The sequence below is a fragment of the Xenopus tropicalis genome, chromosome 5 (assembly GCF_000004195.4).
Source record: "Xenopus tropicalis strain Nigerian chromosome 5, UCB_Xtro_10.0, whole genome shotgun sequence".
Lineage (NCBI taxonomy): Eukaryota > Metazoa > Chordata > Amphibia > Anura > Pipidae > Xenopus > Xenopus tropicalis.
The window spans coordinates 47,486,637-47,501,257 of NC_030681.2; positions in this window are offsets into that span (position 1 = coordinate 47,486,637).

Here is a 14,621-nt window from a genome sequence, read left to right on the forward strand (position 1 = left end):
TGGATTAGTAAATGTGCCCCTATGTATATGTGTTATATATATGTGACCCGGAGAAGCCCATTTATTAACATTCTCATTCTCGTGGTTTTAGAGGCTTTTAAAACCGCGATTAAACGTACTTTCTTTAAAACCACGAATGCATAGTTATTTATTAAAAGATCCAAACTGAAAAAGCACGAAAGAAAAAAAACCACAAAAAGCATAAAACCCGAAATTTTTTCGTATTGCACACAAAAGCAAGCATAAAAAAAACCCCTAAAACCATGAAACAAAGAGAGATCTCCCAGTTGTAAGAGGGACATCTGCCATTGATTTTTACATGATCTTGACAGCTTTTTGATGGCATATTTTTGCTTTTGGATTTGTTGTGGTTTTGTTACACAATGAATCACAAAAGGAATCATGTTTCCTGCAACAAAATCGTATTTTGGAGCAAAAAATTCAAATTGTGAAGAAAATTGAATGTTAGTAAATGCCCCCCTTAGCGATGAGAGAAACTAACTGATTTCACGTTAGCGAAAAATTGGCAAAATGTAAAAATTGCATAATGCATTGAACTCATGTAGCAAGAATTTTCAAAAATCTTCTCCTGCTGGCAAAAATGCTAAGTTTGCTGCAAAACTGTCCCAGACAAAAAGTTCACGCATCCCTAATAATACAAGGTAAATCAGGGGTGGACCCCTAGAGACACTTTACAACTAAGTGGGAAGCATTGGCTCCACCCGGGTGCAGGCAGATGCAGCAAATATAGGCTGGAAATGGAAACTCTTGCGTTTTTTGGCTGATATCGGCCGCATCTGCCTACACCCAGTTGGAGACAATGCTTCTGGATGCAGGCTGGTGCCTGCGTTTTTCTGCAGTCTGAGAATCAGCTCCTTGTGGCACCAGCCTAGGGCTCTATCCCAAAAGTTTTGGGAACAAAATAATAATTAAAGTACTTCAGCCATGTGACTTCAGCCACACTTTACTGCTGAGCTGCAAGTTGAAGTGATATCCACTCCCCTTTTCCCCCAGCAGCCAATCAGCAGAACAATGGGAAGGTAGCAAGATAGCAGCTCTGTGACACTTGCACTGCTAAAAGTGCTAGATATCAGAATAGCACTCAATAGTAAAAAATCCAAGTCTGGTTCCTTCTAAAAAGCTCAGAATCAGGCACCAAAAATACATTTGTTGGTTCAAAAATACAATTTTAAATGATAGAGTGAATTATTTACTATGTAAACAGTGTAGTTTATAAGTAAAAAGTTCACCATAAAAATCATTACAGAATTCCATTAGCAATTCAAGTAGTAGATAAGAGGGACATGCAGAGAAGATTCAGCAGGAGGATTACTGAACTACACTGACAGGAGTGCAATGGCCAAACTTCTAGCCAACAGGGCACAGTAACATAAGTCAGCAGGCTTAACAATGCAGTACCAGGGATAAGGATAATCACAGCCTATTTCAGAGCCCAATCATACATTAAAAAGCCATATGTAGTACAAGGGTTTAAGCAAAACAGGCAAAATTAAATTCTAAGTAAGATTACTGGAATGCCCCAACTACAGACTTTAATATTTTAGTAAAACTCTAACACACAGCAAGAAAACCGGTTTGTTCAGGCAAGGGACTGAGCAGGGATGGGTCTGTCTCATGAAATCATCATGAAAAAAGTTTCTTTATGGGTAATGAAAACCATGGCAATTTCCATCTGAAACTGTGCTAGAAGCTTCCTTATCCTGTATGAACATTAAGTGAAAACTGGTGGTGCTGGTCCACATAGGAACTATAGTCCCCATTTAACCACCCAAATGAAACCTATTGTTATCCACCACTGCTGCTTTTGCTTAATGCACAAAATAAGTAAAAGAGTAAATAAATGCTTTGAAGCAATGGCTATTTTAGTTGATATAGCAGAGCCAAATGATGATTTGAATTAATGTGAAAATAATATACAATGATATAAGAAGTACATGAGTAATATCATTGTCAACAAGGTACATCCTAAATGAAATTACTCAATGGCATTAAAAAAGCAAAGTATAAGGTTTAATGCCACAGGGGTAAAATGACAGCTTGCTATGATTTCTTGAAAAGATAACAGTGTGCTTGTACTACACCCATACCTATTCTAGCCAGATGTGTGGGACACATGGTCCTAGTCCATGTAGGTAAAACACGAGAAAGGAAACCCTACCAGCCAGCTGCTACTTCTCATCTATGCAAACAGCAAAGATCTATCCAGAATTATAACAAGGCCTGGATTGTTAATGCTTTGCAACAACGAGAAAAACCAGCACAACATAGCAATTGCAAGCAGGGCAAACGCCCTTGTGTGTTTATTTGCACACAGAATGTAACGTTTCTGGGGTTGTCCCCTTCTTCAGACATGTCATGTAAACATTATGAGCTACTCTTCCTGTGTAACAAAACCCTTCTTTTCAAATGATAATCCTAAATGATAAACCAATGCAGAATAAAGTACAGAGATTTTTCACATGCAAACAGTATATAGTGGAGGAGTCTGCACAGGAATGCTCAGTATTGTAAGATTTCTTCTTGGGCCAGAAAAACATTTTTTCCATATACATAGTCAGAATTTCCATTTAGCAGATGATGCTTATAAAGCAGGCACATCGTCCTGCGAGACCTGTATCTGCAAGGCATCATGAAATATGTAGCAAGGTACTTTACTGGGGACACTTGTCTCTGTGAATAATACATCCTATGTATGATTTCTAGAAAGCATGATGTTTTCATTTTAATATGAATGTACCTTTGTTTGGCAGGGCTTTTGGGGGTAGGCCATGAATATGTATTAACTAAAATGCCATTGAACCGAATAGACCAAGCTGGCATTTGTTGAGACAACAGATATGTGTGTAAGACAGCTGAACACAGCACAGCAGATAGCAAACAAACAGCAATATGATTTCCCATTATATAGAAATCCTGATGGACAATATAATATGCAAGGCTCTAAGTACATTTCTGCATTTCTTTATAATCCATCATTTGAAGGGGATGTCTGGGATCAATAGGCCTATTATATTTAATTATCTACACCTTCCACATTGTTTCCCCACATCTCTTAAACCTGAATATCCAGAAGATCCATTACTCTGAAATGATACTTACACCTACCTCTAGGAAATACTTTCCAATATTATCTTCAGAATCAATCTAATATCCTATATCTTAGAGCACTTTTTCAATTTCTAGCACAATGAGGTGATGAACTCACAGATGCAGTAGATCAGATGTTTTTACCTTTACTTTAACTTTTAGCATGATGTAGATATTGATATTCTGAAACAGTTTGCTATTGCAATTTTTTATGGTTTTTCAATTATTTAGCTTTTTATTTAGCAGCTATCTGGTTACTAGGGTCTTATTTACCCTAGCAACCAGGCTGTTATTTGAATGTGAGACTGGAATATGAAAAGGCAAAGGACTGAAGATAGGGTGCAAAAGCACAAAAACATGGGGGCGTGTGTCAATTTTTTTGCATTTTTTACCATGCCCTGCACTTAATAGCCTCTAAAATGTCTACTGTGAAATAGTCCATAAACAAAAGCTCAGAGCATGTAATGACAATCAGCAGAGAAGGTGCGCCATTGAGGGTATCTTTGATAGCACATATGTTCAATTCTACAGGGCTGTGTTGGCCTTGGGCAGCTACAGAAGCCCAAAACATGTGATTGAACATGTTGACAATAATGCTATGCTGAGCTTTTGTTTTTGGTTTAAGGACTTGTAACATATGACAAAATGTTAGGCACCCCCTAGTGAAATAGATCCCTAAGATTTTCCTTAGGTTGGTGGTAGGAAGGTAAGTAAAATGCTGGAGCAGCGCAAAGGCCAGGCCATGGTACTCTAAGGTGACTTATAACATACTCATATTTTTTAATTGGGGTACTTTATTTATTATAATACACAAGTTTCAGTGAGTCATGTGACATTAATTACATCACTAAGCATTATATATATTTTATGGGATTTTAAATGTCAGGCCAGGCCTTTTTTGATGATCTGGGATAGTCAGTACTGCAGGCTCAGGCATGATCAATATCAAACTGATTAGCCAGTTAGCCAGTTCTGTCAAACTTTGCCTGGGAATCCTACAGGTTTACAAGATTCCATTATGGGAAATCTACTTCTACAGTTCCACTACAGAAGTTATGGTTTATTGTACTACTGTGCATAAGGAATACAATTTAAAAAAAAAAAAAAAGCAAAATGGAATTCTGCCTGTTATTTCTCGTACTACTGACAGCTAAGAATATAATAATAGTGGTTACTAAATAGCTCATGGTGTACAGTCTGTTTGTCTGACACATGTCGCTGTAGATTCCACTCACAATTAGGTGTATGTTGTGTAAAGCAGTAACTTGAATGCTAGTGGGATGCACCTATGGGGAACTGTGGGCAAACAAACCTATGTTTTTATATACTTACAGGGGCCAGCAATGCACAGCGACTTCCTGCCCAGGGAGCAAGCTCTGCCATCTAGTGTCTGCCTTGTATATCACACACTTAAAAGACATTTATATGGACTGGAAAATTGTCGTAGCCTTTGTCTGGTTTCACTAACTCATTCTTTGTGTGTGTGTTCATGGTACCATATGCACGCTAATATGAGATGATAAGAAATGATCACCCTTGAAAATACCTGCTATGTAAAGATTTGTAAGATTCCTTTTCTCCTTTCACTTTTTCATCAATCAGTGTTATGGGGCAAATTAATCAAAATGTATGATTATACCTCGCCACAGAACCCACTTTTTGTAAATGTCTATGGAATTGTTAGAATTCTATTTATCAAATGATGAGCTCTAACTTTCACCCACTGATAAATATACTTCTAAATGGATAGCATTTTAAATCTGCCCCTATATGTATGTATTGTACAGTATGTATTTATAACTTTATTTATAAAGTGCTACAAGGATACGCAGTGCTGTACAATCTTACAATATACAAAGTTACACACAGGGAGGACATGTGTTATAATAAATACAATAGATAAGTATAAATACACAGAGATTAAGTGCTACGTGGTATGAGACACAGTAGGAAGGAGGTCCCTGCCGTAGAGCTTACAGTCTAAGTGTGTTAATCATTGTGAACTCATCTTCTTATTGGTCTAAATTAAAGGGTTAATCTGGCTCAAAATAATATTTAACAGCTTATTGGTTTATTGCAGCTGAAACACCACAATGTTAATTGCACAGTGAAATTGACTGGAAGGATGTAAAAATGTCAGATGATTAATTCTGCGTGTCTAAAATAAGTGGATATTTTGCCATATTTCAGCAATGTCATTCCAGCACAGGTCCATTTATTACTGAAATTATACACATGCTCTCAGATTTCTTGTTATCATTCTTACTCTCCAGAACATTTCATTTTTATAGCTGATATCATTTTTATAGCTGATATAAGGGGGCCACTTACTAACACTCAGATTTTTTTTTTGCCCCATTTTTTAGGGCTAAAAGTTGCAGAAAAAAAGTCAAAAAATTTTCAAAATTCACAATGCAACAAAATGTCTAAAAATCCAAATCAAACATTTCGCCAGCTAAAAGTTTTCAGATTTTTTAAGCTGGTTTTTATGTGACAATTTGAAAAAGTAGAGGTTTCGGTGAGACAAGTCGACTTTTCAAGTTCAGACTTTTTAGTAAATGGCAGTCATTCGTGGAAATTAGTGATGAGCGAATCTGTCCCGTTTCACCATAAAATTTGCGAAACGGCAAGAAAATTTGCGAAACGTCAAAAAATTCGAGAAACACATTTGACAGGCAATTTTTTTTGTCACCCGCGTCTATTTTTTTGTTGCCCGTGCTTTTTGATGCAACCTCACCTTTTTTTTGACGCGACCACACCCGATATGACGCGCAACAAAAAAAAATTTCTGTGCGACTCATTTTTCACTGACGAATTTTCATGGAAGTTTCACAAACCAATTCGCCGATGGCGAAATGCGGAAATTCACTGTGAATCCATTCCTAGTGAAAAAATGTGCTCATCACTAGTGGAAATGAGTTTAATCGAATTTTTAAAAAGAAAAAAAAGAGAAATGTTGGAGTTTTAGTAAATCTGTCCATTAATTCATAAAATTAACTTAATGACACAGCAAAACCACATGAGTATATATAGCTGTATCTATATACAGTACATACACACACACCTGTAAAATGTAGAATTTACCAGTAAAAATTATTGAGAGTTTGACCATTAAAGGACAAACCTCTTACTCCTCAAAGCAGTCACCTTAAACTTAACTATGGTTGCAAACAGATTTTAAAATAAGAGGCATGTGAGGGAGATGCCAGTGTAAATGTAAGATACTGAGGTTTTGTGAATCTGTACCAAAAAAAATAATTGGTGATAGGCATGAAATCCATGAAGGGGGGCTTTTTTCCGTACCGCAAACTACAGTATGCCATCTGAGCATCCAATCAGCTCACTAGCATGCAGTGCATGTTCCAACATTCTAACAACCTGGGATTCCTTCCCACAATCCTTGCTCCAAAGCATGTTGGGCTTAACACATATACCAGAACTTGCAGTGTATGTATCTCATATTTACATGAGACTGTGGAGACTTATTCCCTCCTTACCAAACTTGTCCCCCAATGTAACCACCTGACTCAAGAAAACACAATGACACCATATTTTTGTGGGTGGAGTTCGGCCACAGCTTTATTAAAGAAATCCAACATCAGAAAATAGTCCTTGCCATGTATTTCCAACTTTTACCAAACATCGCAACATCATTTTTTTAGAACTGTTTTATAACGAATGCCGGCCACTGCAAACGCAGTGGGCATGTGAAAACCATCAAACACCACCAGAGATTAAATGGCCAAGGACTATCACCCACCATTTGCTGTGACAAACCGAATATGTAAAGTATATATAATAAGTCTTTGAGAAAAAAAAAATTAGTTTTTTGTTTTGTTTTTTTTTGCATAAAGAGAGCCTGCAGAGAAAATATAAAACATGCAAATTGAATGAACTTACAGGCCTTTGGTTACTAGTTTGGTTACTAGAAGGGGAGGGGGTGAGTACGGATGCTTTTCTTTCCGCCCAAAAGCTAAGCTGGTTAACTCCTTGCGTGCCGGAGGGAATTAAGTCCTAGATTGGCTCCCCAGTCCCTCGGCGCTTTCCTTAGGTATTTCAGCACCCTCTGAAACTAAAAAGGCTCTCTACACGCAGGGCCGGATATGTTTTCTGGGCGCCCCTAGGCCACCCCCGTTGATCGGCCCAGCCGCCCCCCCCCCAATGCGCATGCGCCCATGCACCATACTCCTTAGCTTGTACTTTCCTATGGGTACAGTACAAGCAGCGCCGAATTTCATCTGGTGGCGCCCCGACCCCTCCCCGCGCGCATGCGCAAGCGCCAAAGATAATACTCACATACGGAGCAGTGGGGACAGGTCCCCATTGCTCTGTATGGGAGCAAAATTTTTAAATTTGCCTGCGGTGGGGCGGCATGCCACCCCTATGTTTGTGCCGCCCTAGGCCCGGGCCTTTGTGGCCTCGCCACAAATCCGGGCCTGTCTACACGCCAGGGAGGACATGCTCAGTTTAACTTTGTTCAGCATTTATATCCATTTCCATAGACAGTGAGGTTGACTAAAGCTTGCATTGCCATGCACTGGAATCCTGCAGCAAAGTATTGAGTTAGAGATTTATTATTGTGGCATAATAGTGGCAAAATGTGGCAGAAGCAGTAAATAAAACACAGTCATGGGTATTCATTGTAGATGAATAATGCTAAATGTGACTTCATATACACTATTATAGGGAGATAACTTCTTTAGGATACTGAAAACTACTATCTGACCATATAATTTGTGCTCAGCAGAGTAAGGTGAGCAGACTGAAGCGTCCAATGAGTTCTATACGTGGGAATACTCCCAAAGGTGCACTCATTTGTAGATTGGTTGCAAAGGTATATGTCACAAAATGTGGCACAGAAATGACAATTTTCACATTTGCATTTTTGTCATTGTGCTTTTTGTGTTTGCGCTCATCCTAATCATCATCATCGTCATCATCAGTTTTTTTTATATAACACAAGCAAGTTACAGAGCTTTGTTTGTAGAAAACATTAGGAATAACAATGTAATCTGCCACAATTGTGGCAGATTAGTCATTTCGGTGTATTGATTCCTCATAGTGATGTTTATATTTATCTGCTCCATATGTTAGCATTCTCTGCATCTTTAGCTTCTCTGTTTTGATGTATTTTCTGAAAATAGATTCACGAACACAGTGTGCTAACTGTAATTACATGTGTGATACAAGTCATCAGATTTATAGAATGCCAATCAGTAGAAGATATTCAGTTATTTAAGTGTTATGATGATATTTACAGAACATACTGCAAAATAAACAGACCGTCAGTTTGACCTGGCACTGCAATATAATTTAGTAACTTCAGGGGTTTTGTTTACGCTACCTGTACATTTACATTCTAAAATGTAGGATATTTAGGGGCCGATTCATTAAAACACAAAGTTCGAATCCCAAATGGGAAAAATTCGGATTGGATACGATAATTTCTGAAGATTGCAAATATCACGAAAATGCTTACGAAAAAATCGTATTAGTCACGATAATATCATATTGGTGATCTAAATGTCACAAAATTTTCGTACTGAACTATTTGTCTATGAAGATTTTCATTCATCCAGGTCATGGTATATCTAGTATAAATAAATTTGAAGCAACTGGACTTGTTTAGTAATCATTGAAGACGTTTCACTACTCATCCGAGCAGCTTCTTCAGTTCAACTGACTGGTATGGGAAGTCCTCAGCATATATACTCTTCCACTAATCCAATCACAATGGCACTATGTAACTCTTCAGAAAGGTGACATCTGAAACTCACAGAGGTGTGAATGCTGTGGAGTTACTTTGAAAGGATTACCAAAGTATCATGCAACTCTTCAAACAGGTGTTACTTGTTAGAGTTGCATGAATGGATGTGTGAAGAGTTCTGAAACTGCCAGGGTACAGATGTTAGAACAGCATTGTATGTAGCAGACAGATGGTGTCAAAGTCCCCCGCCTCTGTTAAGGGATGGTTTCTCCACTTTGACATGAATGGCCTCTTTTACACCTCTTTCAAACCAGCGGTCTTCTTTGTCCAAAATTTGGACATTGCTATTTTCAAAGGAGTGTCCCTTGTCTTTTAGGTGTAGAAAGACAGCAGAGTCCTGGCCTGTAGTGTTCGCCCTCCTATGCTGAGCCATTCGCTTAGAGAGCAGTTGCTTTGTCTCACCAATGTAAAGGTCTGTGCACTCCTCGCTACACTGGACTGCGTATACAACATTGCTTTGTTTTTCCTTTGGTGTTGGATCCTTTGGGTGTACAAGTTTTTGTCTCAGTGTGTTGCTAGGTTTGAAAAACACAGGGATGTGGTGTTTGTTGAAATTTCTCCGACACTCCTGCTACATAGGGGATGACTATATTGCGCCTTCTCTCTGCCTCAGGATGGTTATTCCTTTTGGTGTTCCTGTTGGGCTTAGTTGCTCTTGTTTTGACAAAGGCCCAGTCTGGGTAGCCACAAGCTTTCAGTGCTCCTCTGAGATGTTTACATTCCTTGTCCTTGGACTCTGTATCAGTTGTTACACTTTCCGCCCTGTGGTGTAGAGTTCTAATGACACCCAGTTTGTGTTCCAGCGGATGGTGGGAATCGAACAACAGATATTGATCCGTGTGAGTGGGTTTCCTGTATACTTCTGTTTTCAAGATACCCCCCTCTTGAATGGATATCAAACAGTCCAAAAAAGCAAGTTTGTTCTCATGGACATCCTCCCTTGTGAACTTGATGTTGTTGTCCACTGAGTTAATGTGTTCTGAAAAGGCCGCCACTTCGTTGGATCTGATTTTAACCCACGTGTCATCTACATACCTGAACCAGTGACTTGGTGCTGTCTGCTACATACAATGCTGTTCTAACATCTGTACCCCGGCAGTTTCAGAACTCTTCACACATCCATTCATGCAACTCTAAAGGTAGCCATACACGGACCGATTTTTTACTTACAAACGACCGATTCCCGAACGATCCAATGCTATCGTTAAGTTATCGTATAGTTGGTGGTGTACGAACGATCGTCGTCCCACTAAACGAGCCGACATTATCGTCCCCAAAATCGATCGGCCAGGTTTAAAAATTTTGGTCGTTTAACGATAAAATCTGCCAGTTGGTGTGAGTGTCAGACATTTGTCTTTCAACGATTGTTCTCTGCGCATGTCACGATTGCCAGCAGCGGAAGTCAACGACATTCGATCGTACGTAGATGTACGATCGTACGTATTTTACGATAATGATGCGACAAAATCTTTCCCGAATTATCGTTGCTCGTGGATGGCATATCGTATGGGAACTCGATCGCCATACGATCGTTTGTCGATATAATCGTTCATCGCACAACGAGCGAAATCGCCTCGTGTATGGCCACCTTAACAAGTAACACCTGTTTGAAGAGTTGCATGATACTTTGGTAATCCTTTCAAAGTAACTCCACAGCATTCACACCTCTGTGAGTTTCAGATGTCACCTTTCTGAAGAGTTACAATGTGCCATTGTGATTGGATTAGTGGAAGAGTATATATGCTGAGGACTTCCCATACCAGTCAGTTGAACTGAAGAAGCTGCTCGGATGAGTAGTGAAACGTCTTCAATGATTACTAAACAAGTCCAGTTGCTTCAAATTTATTTATACTAGATGTACTGAACGATTGTAAACAGAGGCAGAACATTTCCAAATTTTTCGCGCAAGCGTACGAAAAAGTCGGTGAAAATAAGCTCGAATGAACGCTCCGAGAGTTCGTGTCTTAATAAATCTCCCCCTTAGTTTTATCATTTAGATATTGCATATTGCACAAATATTCAACTTCCTTGTTTGTGATTTTAAGGATTTGGATTCGGTTCAAACAGGACTATGGATTCAGCTGAATTCTGAACCAAATTCTGGATTTGGTGCATCCCTTATTTTATGGTATGGCTTTGCCAGGTGATATATTGCGTCAATTCATAAGGAGAGCAGAGGTTTAATTCATTGCCATTTCTCTTATATAGGTGCTGTTACTATAAATTTTTTCAAGGTGCATAGTCTCCTCCTTTTTCCTCCCACTATCTCATCACCTTGTTTGTATTGGTGTTCAGCTCTTTAACTATTGATGTTGTTGTATGCACATTTAAGCCTATGATTAAGTGTCAGATGGACAGGAAATGGGTCAGGCTTTTTTGAGATGAGTGAATAATAAAGTTTTTGCTTTTTAACTATTGGAATGACCTGTATTTGGATTACCAGACTGCCCTTTTCCCATTTTTTCTTTATTTGATGCCAGAGATTTAATTTGCCAGAAAAAGCAAGAGTTAAAGTTTCTCTCATATTTCCACTGATTAGTTAGACATGATAAACTCATTTTGCAGATGACTAGCCTCCACTGCCTTCTGGAACTGCTGTATACATGAAAACCATATTTCTGCAAAAATAAAAGTTCTACCTCTTTTACATGTAATACAAAAATATCTAACATTATAAGACACATTCATGTACCTACACTAAGGGCAGATTTATCAAAGTTTGAGTTTGTGGGAAAAAAATGTGGACAAACAATAACCGTGACAAAACTCACACAGCAGAATATTCTTGTGTGCTAGCGAGAATCACATTGTTCCATTCATTTTCAATGAGGCTAGAAAACTTGAATGTTTTAATAACTGGGAAAATAAATAAATAAAGTTGCTAGAGACAATTGCCACTGACTTCTATTGAACCTCACCAGCTCTTACTTGCCGAGTTTTTTCTGGTGACTTTTCAAGGATTTTTTCTTTCATACATACCGACTATTCTTAAGAATATTCTTGAGAATATATGCATTCACATTTTCTCCTGTTTTTTTTCTCATATTATGAAAAAACGCAAACTTGAATCTTAATAAATCAGCCCCTTAGCACGTGTAGTACATTTGCATTTGTGTTTTTTGCTACTGTACGCTTTTTCTCAAATAATGAAAAAAACCCGCAAGATTGAATTTTGATTACAGTTTTTTCTGATAGTTTAAACCCTAACTGTGATTCTTATAGCACAATTTCTAAAAATATTAATACTTATAGCAAAACCACTCACTGAGTTTGCAAAACTAAAAGCACAAACACTGCTTTGCACTCAGTTTGCAATTTTGTAACACACACTTTGCAAAACTGTAGGCACAATTCACTGCACAACACTCTTTTTTGCAGAACTTTAAACACAACTCACTGCTTACACTCAATTACCAAATTTCCAACACACTCCTAGCAAAATTATACACATGTATGGCTATCATTAACACTATTTTGCCAATTTTCTGGCACACTTTCACATGTGAAAACTGTTTTAGATAATTACTTCACTTTGCAATCAGCCTAAGCACTATAAATAAGCCACAGGTAAGCTGTCTATGTGGAGTACAATGGAAGGAGCAGTAAGAGTGAGAAGAGTGAGAATCAGAGGAGACCGAGGAGGCCGAGGGAGAGGACGTTGAGGTGAAGAAGCGAGAGGGTTAGAGGAAGTTAGAGGAAGAGGACAAGGAGGAGCAAGAAGAGGTCGAGGAGGGGAAAGAGGAAGGGTAAGAAGAGTAAGAAATAGAATAACTGATGACATCAGAGCTACACTAGTGGACCATGTCATCAACCATGGGATGACCCTGAGGGAAGCTGGCCAACGAGTTCAGCCTAATTTGAGCCGCTACACTGTGGCAAGCATCATTAGGGCTCTTTATTAGTTTCCATAGGGCTGCTTTGGTCCGCAACTGGTTTACAGACCACCCATCCTTCATGGCACTCAACCTCCCTCCATACTCTCCATTCTTACTGTAAATCCCATTGAGGAGTTCTTCTCTGCCTGGCGCTGGAAAGTGTACAACCGTCATCCTCATCAACAGGTAGCCCTTTTACAGGCAATGGAGGAGGCATGTGGAGATATTGACCAGGCATCATGTCAGGCCTGGATACGGCATTCAAGGAGATATTTTCCCCGGTGCCTTGGACTGGAGGATATCGCATGCGATGTGGACGAAATTTTGTGGCCGAACCCAGAAAGACAACATGATGTAGGCTGATTGTCTTTTTTTTTCCCTTTTTTTTTTGTGAAATTACTATTTTGTGTTCTGACTTTGTCTGGGTTTTCATGAGTGTGAATAAACACCAATACTTGAAGTTTGGATCCTTGTATGTTTACATGACACTATGACAAAAGTATGACCTCAAATTGACATCTGTACACAGAGAAAGCAAAAGCCAGATGTGTTTTGTATTCATACCATCAGTGTGCAGTTGGCGCATTGTGTGCTTAGTAGATGATGGCTTGTGTGTACTGTTTGATACAAAAACACCATTTTTACGAAGGTGTGAAGAGTTAACCTAGCTGTGTTCGCTTTTGCAAGAGAACTACAATGTTTTGATAATTGGGTGAAAGGTTTTCTTATTTGTGTGTAGAGTTTTGCAAAAATAGCCAATAGTTACAAAAAATGTGCTTAAGCAATCAGAAAAAACTGTAATCGGGCCCAAAGTGTGCGATTTCCCCATTTTTTTCCCACAATGCAGCATTTTTTTCCCAGAATGCCAATGTCGTTGAGGACATAAACAGGTGATTCTGTTGGATACAACCTCTTGTGTGATTCGTCGCAAATCAAGGCAGTTGCACCAAATATTTTCTGTCTATTTAAGTCTGCCTGGCAACACTTCTGGTGTTCGCCGTTCAAGTGAAAATTGCATCCTATTCTTTTGGCGCTATTGTGTGCTATTGATGCAGGGGGCTGAGGGGACCCTGGTCAGGAGGAGGCAGTAGGTCCAGGGGTTCCCCTTAGTTAGTAGACACAGTAGGGCCTGATTCAGAGCAAAACACAAGAAGGATTGAGCAGCACTGAGCACAACTATACAGAAGTACCATGATTGAAAATGGTTTTAGGAGCAACTGATTGAGAAGAAAAGTGCAAGTTGCCCACTGCACTTGCTGATGTAAATAAGCCCCGATGCCTTAACACCAATATTGTGCTGCAAGTCTGTACCCAAAAGTCAAATCCATTTATGAAATGTGTGAATAGTTTAGATATTGCAGAAATCATGTAATAGAGGCAATCCATAATCAGCAAATGTTAAAGGACATGTATGGAACATGTAAGGAAATGTATGGACAGATACAAATATTTATGTTGTTGGGCATTTTCAGTTGACAAAAGGAGGCTGCTGTATCTGGTAAAATGCTTCATATGCAAGTTATTGCAGTTGTTGACTACAAAAGTGATATTCAGTTACCTCTAGTTAACAAAATTTTTTTTATTGAACGTTTTAAGAAAGGCTACGCATTGCACTTGAGGCTAAAGAATTGGGTGTAAATGTCATTCGTACTCTGAACACCGGAACTGAAACAAGGGAACAATGGAACTGACGCCAGGCACACAGCAAATATATTCACCACCACTGCATCCGATTTGCAGCAAAGAGCAAACACAGTTGCTTCCATTTTGACAAACTGGATGCAGTTATGCCGGATTCAGTACATAACAGTCATCGCAGAGCAGAGCAGTGCAGAATATGCACAGAGCAGTGACGCAACTTAAGTGACACC